Source organism: Cervus canadensis, chromosome 9, assembly GCF_019320065.1.
Source record: "Cervus canadensis isolate Bull #8, Minnesota chromosome 9, ASM1932006v1, whole genome shotgun sequence".
In the NCBI taxonomy this organism is placed as follows: Eukaryota; Metazoa; Chordata; class Mammalia; order Artiodactyla; family Cervidae; genus Cervus; species Cervus canadensis.
This window is the reverse complement of record NC_057394.1, coordinates 40,157,007-40,171,358: the sequence shown is the minus strand read 5'-3', so window position 1 is coordinate 40,171,358 and position 14,352 is coordinate 40,157,007.

Below are 14,352 nucleotides of genomic sequence, written 5' to 3'. Positions count from 1 at the left end.
AAGCATGAAGTTAAATGTGAGTTTCTTAGTACAACGTCCAGATTTTATGTTTATTTTCTTGGAAATATTGTAGGTCAAACTCACCATTAAAACCATGCCAAAGTGTGATACAGTGGCAAGTTCTTTGAGTTGAAGAAATTGCACAAGAGAATTCTTGTCCTCGATGTGCTACATCATGACAGGGGGTGATTTCTTTGAATGTGGTTTCTGAATTTTCTCATCTTCGTGATTTCCTCTAAAAAGCTAAAGGTTAAATAAAGTTTGAAACAAACCAAAAATATGAGACCAGTCTTCATTTTTGGATTTTAAGTAATAGCGGCATGAAAATAGTGCTGTTTTCCTTGCTTCTTGGTGATTACCCAAAAATAATAAGGATGACAAGAAACTGAAAAACAAAACAAAAAAAACTCCATCTGTGATGCAATTAGAAAAACCTCTGTAACCTGAGCCACAGTGTGTCAGTGTATATGAAATGACTCCCAGGTACACAGAAGGTCAAACAAGAGGGCAGCAAAATGCAAAGAAATGATGCTTGGAGCTGCAGAGTTTAGACTCAAGGCAACAAGCACAATTCTTCAAAAAAGTAGCCTGCGCTGTGGGGGAACATCAAGTGACATAATGTTGTTTGGAAACACAGAACAGGGTCTTGGGTTGGTCCTCGCTGCGTCCCAAGAACCACTTTGGTAGGAAGGAAAAGCAAAGGAGGCGGGGGTAACAGGAATCACACAGATTGTCCCATTGGCAGGAAGCTGCTTATTAGTGAGGCAGGGAGAAGAGAAGAGACTTGACTTTTTAGTTACCACTACAGCTATCAACCTTGGTTGTTTAAGAGAAGAAAAAGCAAAAGGAACTTGTTCCCACACACACCCTTATTTCATAAAGAGAAGTACTTCCAAGGTTTAGATGGTGGCCCTGACCACTCTCCACCCTGAACACAAATACCACTGAGATAGTGGCTTCTGGGGGAATTCATCTCACTCAAAGCTAATTAATTATGTTAAAGAAAAGTGCCAGTCTCTACAAAGACACTGAAAGTTAAAAAAGACTGAAATGAATAAGGGGAAAGGGAAGAAAAAGAACTCTCCTCAGAAGTGTTTGCCATCCAGGATATAAAAATTTTAATTAAACTATGTGACACAATTTTTTTTTAAACTAATGATATAAAGGGCTTTGCTGGTAGCTTAGATGGTAAAGAATCTGCCTGTAATTCAGGAGACCTGGGTTTGATCCCTAGGTTGGGAAGATCCTCTGGAGAAGAAAAGGGCAACCCACTCCAGTATACTTGCCTGGAGAATTCTATGGATAGAGGAGCCTGACGGGCTACAGTCCATGGGGTCGCAGAGTCGGACACAACTGAACAACTAACCTTCACTTCTCTTCCAGTATTCTTGCCTGGAAAATCCCATGGATAATGAGCCTGTGGTGTATGGGCCCAACCACTCCCCTGACATGCAGGACCCTCTCCAACCAGGGATGGAACCCATGGCCTCTGCACTGGCGGGTAGATTCCCAACCACTGGACCACCAGGGAAGTCCTGCTTACTGCTTGTAATAGGTAGTCACTAGGTACTAACTGAAGGATAGTGGATTAAGGCTATATTATTAAAAAGCTTTAAAACATAATTGCTGGAAAAAAATATCCAATTCATTAGAAGGCACCCAAATATAAATAAGAAAATATAAACAGAGTCAAATATTAAATAAATGCAATAAAAATAAAGCTTTTAACAACAACAATACACATACACATACACTCACTAATTTGTCCTTTGAATGAGGTCACAGAAACCTGGACTGTTCTGGTAGTCCAGAGGAAGAGTTGAAAAGGGCCAGGACCAGTCTTTGAAACCCTGGCTGAGCTTATTTAGATAGTGAGGGGTAAGGGGTAAGATCTAAAAATGCACTGGCTGTACCACAGGGAGACATTCCCTGTGACAGTGTAAGGGCTGAATCGTCGTCCAAAAAAGAAATGTTGAAACCCATGATGGTCACATTTATGTAACCAAATATGACTGGGCCCAAATTAAATATGATTTCTGGCTACACTTTAGGAATCATTGAACTGAAATGGACTGAAATGGCAAATTTAATTCAGATGACCATTATATCTACTACTGTGGGCAAGAATCCCTTAGAAGAAATGGAGTAGCCCTCATAGTCAATAGAAGAGACCAAAATGCAGTACTTGAGTGCAATCTCAAAAATGACAGAATGCTATTGTTTGTTTCCAAGACAAACCAATCAATATCACAGTCATCCAAGTTTATGCCCCAACCAGTAATGCTGAAGAAGCTGAAGTTGAACAGTTCTATGAAGACCTACAAGACCTTCTAGAACTAACACCCAAAAAAGATGTCCTTTTCATCATAGGGACTGGAATGCAAAAGTAGGAACGCAAGAGATACCTGGAGTGACAGGCAAATTTGACCTTGGAGTACAAAATGAAACAGGGCAAAGGCTAACAGTGTTTTGCCAAGAGAACACACTGGTCATAGCAAACACCGTCTTCTAACAACACAAGAGAAGACTTTACACATGGACTTCACCAGATGGTCAATACTGAAATCAGATTGATTATATTCTTTGCAGTCAAAGATGGAGAAGCTCTACATAGTCAACAAAAACAAGACCAGGAGCTAACTGTGGCTCAGATCATGAACTCCTTATTGCCAAATTCAGGCTTCAGTGAAGAAAGTAGGGAAAATCACTAGCCCATTCAGGTATGATATAAATTAATCCCCTTACAATTATACAGAGTAAGTGACAAATAGATTCAAGGGTTTAGATCTGATAGAAAGAGTGCCTGAAGAACTATGTACAGAGGTTCATGACATTGTACAGGAGGCAGTGATCAAGACCGTCCCCAAGAAAAAGAAATACAAGAAAGGAAAATGGTTGTCTGAGGTGATCTTTCAAATAGCTGAGAAAAGAGAAGCAAAAAGCAAAGGAGAAAAGGAAAGATATACCCATCAATGCAGAGTTCCAAAGAATAGCAGGGAGGGATAAGAAAACCTTCCTCAGTGATCAATGCAAAGAAATAGAGGAAAACAATAGAATGGGAAAGACTAGAGATCTCTTCAAGAAAATTAGAGATATTAAGGGAACATTTCATACAAAGATGGGCATAGTAATGGACAGAAGTGGTATGGACCCAACAGAAGCAGGACATATTAAGAAAAGGTGGCAAAAATACACAGAAACTATACAAAAAAGATCTTCATGATCTTTTTTAAAGATAACCATGATGGTGTGATCACTCACCTAGAGCCAGACATCCTGGAATGCAAAATCAAGTGGGCCTTAGGAAGCATCTCTACAAACAAAGCTAGTGAGGGTGATGGAAGTCCAGGTTAGCTCTTTCAAATCCTAAAAGATGATGCTGTGAAAGTGCTACACTCAATATGCCAGCAAATTTGGAAATCTCAGCAGTGGCCACAGGACTGGAAAAGGTCAGTTTTCATTCCAGTCCCAAAGAAGGGCAATGCCAAAGAATGTTCAGACTGCTGAACAATTGCACTCATTGCACACGCTAGCAAAGTAACACTCAAAATTCTCCAAGTCAGGCTTCAACAGTAGATGAACCATGAACTTCCAGATGTTCAAGCTGGATTTAGAAAAGACAGAGGAACCAAAGATCAAATTCTCAACATCTGCTGGATCATCGAAAAAGCAAGAGAGTTCCAGCAAAGCATCTATTTCTGCTTGATTGACTATGCCAAAGCCTTTGATAGTGTGGATTACAATTAACCATGGAAAATTATTCAAAAGATGGGAATACCAAACCACCTGACCTGCCTCCTGAGAAATTTGTATGCAGATCAAGAAGCAACAGTTAGAACTGGACACGGAACAACAGTCTTGTTCCAGATTGGGAAAGGAATGTGTCAAGGTTGTATATTGTCACCCTGCTTATTTAACTTATATGTAGAGTACATCATGCAAAATGCCAGACTGGATGAAACACAAGCTGGAATCAAGATTGTGAGGGGAAACATCAATAACCTCAGATACACAGAAGACACCACACTTATGGCAGGAAGCAAAGAAGAACTAAAAAGCCTCTTGATGATAGTGAAGGAGGAGTGTGAAAAAGTTGGCTTAAAATTCAACATTCAAAAAACTAAGATCTTGGCATCTGGTCCCATCACTTCATGGCAAATAGATTGGGAAACAATGGAAACAGTGAGATACTGTATTTTGGGGCTCCAAGATCTCTGCAGATGGTAACTCCAGCTACGAAATGAAAAGACGCTACTTGGAAGAAAAGCTATGAGTAACCTAGACAGCATATTAAAAAGCAGAGACGTTACTTTGCTGACAAAGGTCTGTATAGTCAAAGCTATAGTTTTTCTGGTAGTCATCTATGGATGTGAAAGTTGGACTATAAAGAAAGCTCAGCACTGAAGAATTGATGCTTTTGGATTGTGGGGTCAAAGAAGACTCTTGAGAGTCCCTTGGACTGCAAGGAGATCAAACCGGTCAATCCTGAAGGAAATCAGTCTTGTATATTCATTGGAAGGACTGATGCTAAAGCTGAAACTCCAATATTTTGGCCACCTGATGCAAAGAAGTGACTCATTTGAAAAGACCCTGATGCTGGGAAAGATTGAAGGCAGGAGGAGAAGGAGACGACAGAGGATGAGATGGTTGGATGGCATCACCAACTTGATGGCCATGAGTTTGAGCAACAGTACCTTCCGGAAGTTGGTGATGGACAGGGAAGCCTGCCTTGCTGCAGTTCAAGGGTTTGCAAAGTGTTGGATGAGACAGTGCAACTGAACTGAACTGAACTCTGGCTACATTTATGAGAATGTTTTCTGTTTGAGATTAACATTTGAATCTGTGCACTCAAATAGACAACCCTCCCCAACATGGATGAACATCATCCAATCTGTTGAGGGCCTGAGTAGAAGAAAAAGCAGAGGTAAGAAGTATTTGTTCTCTTCCTGTTTGCCTACTTGAGCTGTCATCATTAAAAAGTCTATAGACGATACATTCTTGAGAGGGTGTGGCGAAAAGAGAACCCTAAACGTCCATTGACAGATGAGTGGATAAAGAAGATATGGTACATATATACAATGGAATACCATTCAGCCATATAAAAGAAAAGAATAATGTTATTTGCAGCAATACTGATGCAACTAGAGATTTATCATACCAAGTACAGTACAGTCAAGGTACAAGTACAAGTAAGTCACTCAGAGAAAGCCAAATGAAACTGATCTGTGATCAGAAACAGAATCAAGGACGTAGAGAACAGACTTGTGGCTGCCATAGGGACAGGAGTGAGGAAGGATTGGATTGGAGTTCGGGATAGCAGATGAAAACTGGCATATAAAGAATGGATAAACAACAAGGTCCTACTGTACAGCACAGGAAACCATATTCAATATCCTGTGATAAACCACGATGGAAAAGAATGTGAAAAAAAATGTGTATAACTGAGTCACTTTTCTGTAGAGCAATAATTAACACAACATTGTAATTCAAATATACTTCAGGGAGCCCCCTCCCGTGAACTACAAGTCTGTTAGAGCTGGGTGGAATTAGTAGGGGCCCTGTTCCCACTGACCATGAATGAAGGGAGAAATTGACCCTTAGTGAGGGTATATTCCTGTGCCCCAAAGGAGGCACCAAATGCATTTTCTTTCAGATGTATCATGGTAGAAATTATTAGAACTGTAACTGTTCTTTTGGAAAAGTGGTACATACAGAACTTTCCTAGGAAAACAAATTCTCTTTATCACAATGTTTCAAGGAAAGGAATACTGTCTGTTGCCAATGCATCTTTGTGATAGGGCATGCTCAGATTGACCATTCTCTGAATATATGTGTAAGTTTGAGTAAGCAATTTTTGTGGGGCTCAAATTAGGGCACCTAGGTGACTTTCGATAAATTACCTTGATGTTCCTTATCCCCAAAATGGGCATGATAATTGAAATGGTGATTTCTTAGGATTAAGAAATTTGTCAAGTATGAAAGTGTTTCAAGTCCTTCACTTATATTGTTTACTTTTTTTTTATTCAGAGAGGACACTTTATAACAGGACATTTCTAGATTGCTCCACCTGAGGAATTTAAAATAATCTCTGTCAAAGCTTGGCTAATTTCCTTCAGTGCTGGTTTTTGCTTTCTAAGTCAGCAGCCCTCTCACAGAGAAAAATTCCAAATTGTAAGCAGGATCTGTGAGAAGTTGTGTTTTTTTGCCGTTTGTTCACATGAGAAGCAATTTTTACAGTCCAAACACACCTTTATTCTTTTTATTAACAAAAGTAATCAAATATGGTTTTAACAGTATGAAGTCATTGAGGCTTTCGGAATATTGAGGTAATGCTGGACTGCTAGAAAGAACAACACAGAACTTATGAAATTTAAGATCAGATGAGGTTAACAAATAAGGAACTCTAGGACCCACCTTGACAAACATGTTGATGGTCACAGTACACCGACTAATATTAATTTCTCTTTTAATCACCTCTATGCTCTTACACAGAATTGCAGAAACTGTTTACATTGGGAGTTCCCCAAGATGACTTCAAAGTCAAAATTACACTACCTCATTCCTTATATTTCATAAAATTTGGGTTTCATTGAGAATTTTTTTTAAAGTAAGACAGGCAAAGCTCTATCAGTTCAAAAGTAGAGAGAAATCTATTCAACTTAAATAGCAAAGAAAAAACAAGTCTGACTTTAGGCTGATTTTATATTTCAATCCAGAGTCACGAACCACAAAAACAGCAATGTTTCATATGATGACCTTTTGATCTATGCTTTTTTCCCCCCTTTTGGTTATTTTTCATCAAATGTAGTTTTCATGTCCGTCCCTCAGTACAGGTATTTATTCAGCTTCATTTGATTTCTTATTATGTCCATCTTTTCTGTCAATAGTGCATTTGGAGAACAAATTTTCAAGATTGTGGACAATCGCCTTCCTATTGCTGGTGTCTGGACAGAAATTGGGATATTGGTGTCAGATTGTTCCAATTGATCTGTGTTTGTTTCTCTTTTGATTGAAGCATCAGAGACATCTGTGCTTTTATTTATGAACTCTGTCCCCTCAGTCGCAATGGCAAGAGGTGGAAAGTCAGCTGGCAGAACTGGACTCTTAACATCTTGCAAACAATCAACAAGCATGCTCACATCTGGCGGGCACAACCAGAAGATGATTCTGAAATTTCCATTGCAATGGAGCTCAACTCCCAAGAGTTCTCGCTATACTTTTGTAACCTTCAGTAGTTTCTGTGTTTTTGACCTTCCTGAACAGCTGTTAAAGGAATTATTCTTTCATGCTTGGCAGTTTTGTTTTGTGACTATCTTAAAATCCCCCGTAAACAGAGATATAGTGATCTGCATGAGCCCATTTCAGGAGAGTGAAGTCTGACTTTTTATTGCAGACATAGTATTTTATTGTATTGTCCTAGCTTCTGTTATCATCCACCTTTGTAAAAAGATTGTAAATGGAATGCTATGCTGCTGTCTGTCATAAAATTATAACTTCGTATACTTCTCAAAATGTGCAGGTGTCTCTCTGCATAGATTCTGCTCCTGAAATGGAAGAATGTCTATTTCACCTGAATTATTAGACCATATATTTATCATCCTCAGTTTTTAAGAGTGTAAGACTGAGATGGTTCAGGACAACAGTATCTCATCAGATTGTAAGAGATCAGAGGAATAGAGATGACCTAGAGAATATAGGGATAAAAATATTTTTGTAAGTACTATAGAAATACAACATGATGATTGTGTATCATGTATATATTGTGCATATGTGTATTGTACATAATTATGTATGAGACTGGTAAACTGGTAACATGATAGGAGCTTCTGGAATTCTGCTTGCACATATTACCAGGATATAATCAGGATGTGTTACTATTTCTAGAAAGTGTAAGATAAAGTCTTGACCAATAATTTATTTGCCCTTAGAGTCCCTTCAAATGGAAGACCTTTTAAAAACCTGAAAACTACTGAATTTAGAGATTTTTAGAAGTCATTTATTTTACCCCAGTGCTCATGCAAGGCAGTACATGACACCTCCCTGGTAGTAATAGCAAACCTTCTGGGCCTCAGAAGAAGAGTTTTCTGCAGTGAAATACCCCTTGCCAACACACAGCAGCCCTCTCTGTCAGCAGGCCTTCACTGTGCCCAGGCCCCACTGCTCAAACTTCCCTAGATTTGGACACCATTGCTCTACCCATAAAACCTTTCATATTCTAGAAGATTGTTAAATTATCTCTGACTTCTCATTTAGAGGAGAAATAATTCTTGTTCTTTTAGGCTTCCCTCAAAGGTATGAGCCTTCAAATCCTTTATCACTTTCATTGCTCTCCTTGGAACCTCTCCAAGTATTTCACAGGCCTCTGTAGTTTTGGAACTTTGGACTGGAAGCCATGTTCTGACAAGTGAGAGAATGACCTCAAATTTAACATCACATACATTTCCAACATTCCTGGAACATTGCGTTTGCTCTTGTAAACTACAGTCAATGCAAAGCAAACAGTCTTTTCTTCCACATGACCCTCTGTGAATTTCTAATGGTTCTAAAATGTAGCAGAGAGACATTTCCTGTCTGAGTTGTGTGTCATATTTTTCCCTCAGGAAAGATAGAAGTAGACAACAAACACCCAGAGTCACCAGGAAAAGAGCAGATTTATTCTACTTATAGATGCACAAGAAGACGATAAAATAGCCGATAAATATAGAAGAAGCCGGACCTGCTTGTTACATGGGATGAAAGAAGGAACATAAGAGTGGACAGATTGAAGGGCTCTTTCAAAATTATTATAAAAATTTCAGTATCTTTTCCAGAGTCTGATGTGATGCCGTTTACCATCATGTACCTTGTGATCCCAGGCATGGAGGAGGAAGTCCACCCCGCAGGCCGTGAGGTGGTTGTCTGAGTGTCTACTCTGGTGAGCTCTGAACTGAGAAAACTGGCTCCATTCTACCTGCCAAAAGCCAATTTGTCGAAAATATGGCTTGGAATGCCTAGGCAGGATCCAAATAAAAGTTAATTTATTTGCACTAAAGAACAAAGATGATTCACAACATTTTTGTTCATTGAGTTCAGTAATTCTTGACTTTTTTTTTTTAAATAATCTTTAAAAGTGTTGTACAGACTGGTCCTTCTCTACCTCTCCAGGCATCTCACAGCACCTCCTCAGGCACACACCACTCTTAATACCCCTGCTTCTACCTTCCTTGGGCTCATCATGCTTGTTTCCCTCTGTTCCTTCGGGCAATGCCCTGCCCCCCTGGGCCATTCTTCTTTTCCATTTTCATATAGCTGACTCCACTCACCCTTCAATATCGGGTTAATGTCAGCAGTGCTGGAAACCCTACTCTGAACTCCAAGCCTACTCCAAGGACTTCTGCTATGGGCTCCAATGTCACCCGTATGTCCTGTTCTAAGACTTATCCTGGTTTATTGCAATGGCTTGTGAATTTCTCTTCCTCCATAGGCTGGAAGACCTGGGAAGGCAGGATCATCTTGCTCCTCTTGTTTTTCACAATATACTCAAAAATTAGCATAATGCTTGGCATGAAGGAAAGTTCCATATATTTGCCAAAAATAAACAACTACTAATACCAGTGTTATCTCATTAAACCACAAATATAATTGAGTCAGTTTTCTCTCTCAAAATCTTTAATCATCTTAATTTACTACATGATCAAGCTGCTTTCACAAAGCATTCTTTTTTTTTTTTTGGTCCTTCACAGTATATCCACAATCTAACTTTTTAGATTTTCTCTCTGAGTTTTACACACACATTACTGATATATAGTCTCTCAGCCTCACATCCCTTTGATCTGATATTTTATTTCATTGCAGTAGCCAGTTGTGCAGTTATCCCCTGACATCTCACTCCACTGCCCGGAATCTCTCTCATTTCCCACCCTGAGGTTTCTCTGCCACCTGCACTTGAGGAACCCGGGGGAATCTGTTTATCCAAGGGAGTTAAGACACTTCGCACAACATTGACCTTTGGAGGGCAGTAAATAGAGCCCTGTTCCATGTGCTGAGATGACAAATCTGAAGTACAGTCCACATGTTCCTGAGGGCCTGTTGCCCATGGTGGTCAGGCGTTCAGGGATGCTCCCTTGCAGTGGTGTTTCCTCTTTCTCACTGTACGATTTCTTTTCTTCCACTCATATCCCACCTATTTGCTTTACAAAGTAAACTAACTGCTGTCAAATCTTTATTTGGCTTTGGAAAATCCCAGGGTTAAAATAACTTCATAAGCCATGTGTACCTTTACACTCCTGTCCCCTCCTCCTTCTTCCTACCCAGACCACCCCAAGTTTTCTTTTCTCTTTTGAAACTCCTATTTATCATCCAAACCCTAACACAAATGGTATCTTTATGGTGAAGCATTCCTTGATTTCCAGACTGTATTCTGTAAGTTCTGATTGCATTTTTATGCATTTCTTTTATATCTCACATTATAATCACATGTTACAAAACTATGAGAATGTGAAAATGACATTATGTAACTTAATTTATTTATGTAACAAATTTATTTATAAAATTTAACATATGTTTGTATGTATAGGTATTTTGAAAAGAATCTAAGTAAACAAAAATTTCTACTATTGATATTCAAAATTAGATGTATTCATCATACCTGACTCTGCAACCCCATGTACTGCAGCACACAGATACTGTATTAAATAACCTCTAGTTGTAAGTTTCCTTTGACTCATGCTGAACAAATACAAAGCATGTATTTTACACTGAGCAACATCCTACTTTGATTATTTGGTGGGTTAATTTCTCTAAGGGGTCAATTTTGTACTTATTAGTATAAAAGATAGTTTTTCCTCATGACTAAAAGAAACAGGGGCTCCCAGAGTCATTTCTGGTTGCCCTAGTGGCCTTGAGGAAAAGTTGGAAGTGAGGTTGGCAGAGCCAGAGGTAGATGAAGTACTGCTCCCAGTGCTGGGGACTGCCTACCACACTTGAGCTGAGGGATTATTTTCCTGTCCCTTGGGAATTCCTGGGTGAAAACATCATTTTCCTGATCTCTTTTGCATTGCCCTGACACTCGTGTAGGTGTGTGTGTGTGTGTGTGTGTAGCTCAGTGTATCTGACTCTGCAACCCCATGGACTACAGCCCACCATATTCCTCTGTCCGTGGGATTCTCCAGGCAAGAATACTGGAGCGGGTTGCCATTTCCTCCTCCAGAGGATCTTTCCAACCCAGGGATTGAACACTTGTCTCATACGTTTCCTACATTGGCAGCCGAATACTTTACCACCACCAGGGAAGACTTCTAATGGAACAGGGTAAAAAAAAAAGCACAGATCACAAGACCCGAGAGAAGAGACCAATGCCTGGCAATCCAAAAACTCCCCTGGGTAGCAAGGGCTGCCTTAGGGGTGGCAGAACCAGTGAAATTTCAGTCATACTCTTTTTGTGACACTGTAGTACCAATCTGGAGAGATCTGGAGAAACTCTGGGTTGTACTCAATGAAGTTTACTACTTACAAGTACAGATTTGGTGTCAGGAAAAGATATTAAAAATATGTTTTTCTCACATTCCCAAAGTGTATAAGAAACAATAAAGATTATGTGTCACTTTCTTAATTCTAAAATGAGTATAAAAATTGTGTTTTGGTTGAGAACCAGACATGCTACTTTTAACCTTAAAATGTTAACATATGATAATTCCTTCCAGGTATATACTGTGAGTGTATGGATGTGTCTTTTTTTTTTTTTATTGCTTCTGTTAATTGGTACTTTTTATCTTTTCGTGTAAAACCACTTGTAAGGCTACATTTCATGCAGAAAATCTGCATGACTCCTTAAATTATGAAAATCTTATTCCTCAAAAGTCAATAATCTCAGGACCCTATGAATTTATGATAAATATTAAGCTTTAAATAATGTAAGCTGATCCTACCTGATGGGATTTCATTCCTGTCTTCCTCTCACAGCCTATTAGAACTACCAATGATCCTCTGGAATAAACCCTGTGGATGAAAGGGATGTCGTGGGGGGGTTTCCTTTGGAAGTTTCATGCTTCGGTGGATAGCAAGTCCTCTCCAGCTAGTCAGCTCATCCACTAAAATGCCCTTGTTAGTTTCATAGGAGGTCTCTTAATCATTAAGAGTTTCTTAATCATTAGCATGTTTTTTAACTAGATATTTTCTGAGCCACAGTACTTCAAATTAGAAGCAGGAGTTTTAGAAGCAATATTATATTCATTATTTGGAAAAATCTGTTATTTAAGTTTTTAATCACAAATTATAGTTTTAATAAGACAATTTGAGATCTATGAATATCACAGAGAATATCTAATTCTAGCAATATTATAACATTATTGCAAAACAAATGCCTCATTACAGAGGCTCAAGCACACTTCCTGTTCTGTCCCCCATTCACATCCAACTCTGCAACCCCATGGGCACCAGGACCCCTTCCCTCATCTTCTCCTGAAGCTTGCCCAAGTTCATGTCCATTGCTTTGGTGATGACATCCAGCCATCACATCTTCTGATGCCCTCTTCTTCTGCCCTTGATCTTTCCCAGGATCAGGGACTTTTCCAATGAGTTGGCTGTTCACATCTGATGACCAAAATACCAGAGCTTCAGCTTCAGCATCAGTCCCTCAAATGAATATTCAGTGTTGATGTACCTTAAGATTGACTGGTTTGATCTCCTTTCTGTCCAAGGGACTCTCAGGAGTCTTCTCCAGCACCACAATTTGAAGGCATCAATTCTTTGGCACTCTGCCTTCTTTATGTTCCAGCTCTCACAACCATACGTGACCACTGGGAAGATCATAGCTTGACTATATGAACCTTTGTCGGCAGAGTAGTATCTCAGCTTTTCAACACACTGTCTATGTTTGTCATAGGTTTCCTGCCAAAAAACAATTGTCTTCTGATTTCATGGCTGCAGTCACCATCTGCAGTGATTTTAGAGCACAAGAAGAGGAAATCTGTCACTACTTCCACCTTTTCCCCTTTTATTTGCCATGAAGTAATGGGGCCCAATGCCATGATCTTAGTTTTTTTAATATTTAGTTTCAAGCACACTTACACATTATTTCAAACACTCTTACAAATTATTTAAAACAGGAAAAGTATTTTTTCCTTTAATTGGCATTCTTCAAAACACAGAGATATGGATTTTATAGAATATTAATACTCAAGGTTGGGAGGGAATGTATACTTTAATGTTTTTAAATGGTACCGTAAAGCTTGTAAAAACTACAAAATGATCCTTTCCACATTTCTAATACTTCCTGGCATGTAGTATCCAGCTGTAACTTCAAAGGTATCTATGAACATTAATGAAGTGACATAACTAAATGAAGCAACATTAAGTTGAATTAGTTGGTACAAGTTTGTCTACGTAATTAAGGCTCTGGGACAATGATGCTGATTGTCTTTCCCTCTACTGAGTATAGAATTGTCTGCTATAGACTCTCAAAGTCATGGCCAAAGTTCTTTGCACAGCTGTTTAGTCTCCAAAGTGGTCATGATAAAAGAACAGAGGCTGACAGCTCTGGAAATCCTCAGCGGGACAGCTGATCTAGGAAGGAGCATTAGAAGCCTCCGGTGAATGTGTGAAGGGAATATATTGCCAGTGAGACTAAATCTGAATTCAGATTGCTCTGGGTGAAATAAAAGATGGGCATCTTAATATCACTCTTTATCTATTCATCTATTGATGGGCATTTAGGTTGCTTCAATATCTCGGCTATTATAAATAGTGCTTCAATGAACATTAGGGAGCATGTATCTTTTTGAATTATCATTTTCTTTGAATATATGCCCAGAAGTGAGAGAGTGAGATCCCTGGATCACATGGTAGATGTGGTGTGTGTGTGTGTGTATGATGGAATATTACTTGGCCATAAGAAAGAATTCATTCATAAGAAAGAATGCCATTTAAAGTGACATGGATGGACCTAGAGATTATCATCATGAAGTAAACCAGACAGAAAAAGACAAATATCATATGATACCACTTATATGTAGAATCTAAGCAAAATGTAGAATCTATTACAAAACAGAAATAGACCTACAGACATAGAAAACAAACGTATGTTTACCAAAGGCGAGAGAGGAAGAAAGGAAATATTAGACGTCTGTGATTAACAGAAAAACAGTACTATATAAAAAATAGATAACTAGGAGATAGATAGATGACAAGCACAGTTACACTGAAGAATAGAAAGTCATCAGGTAGAAGGCAGGAGAACTGGCTACAAGCTGTTTTATGGAAGAAGTAGTATAACTATAAGACAGAATTTAGTCCTCCTTCAGTGTTTGTTGAATTTGAATCAGGGGGAAAATGTACAATCTATAGACAAATTCTTTAAAATCAAGGCAGGTTGTC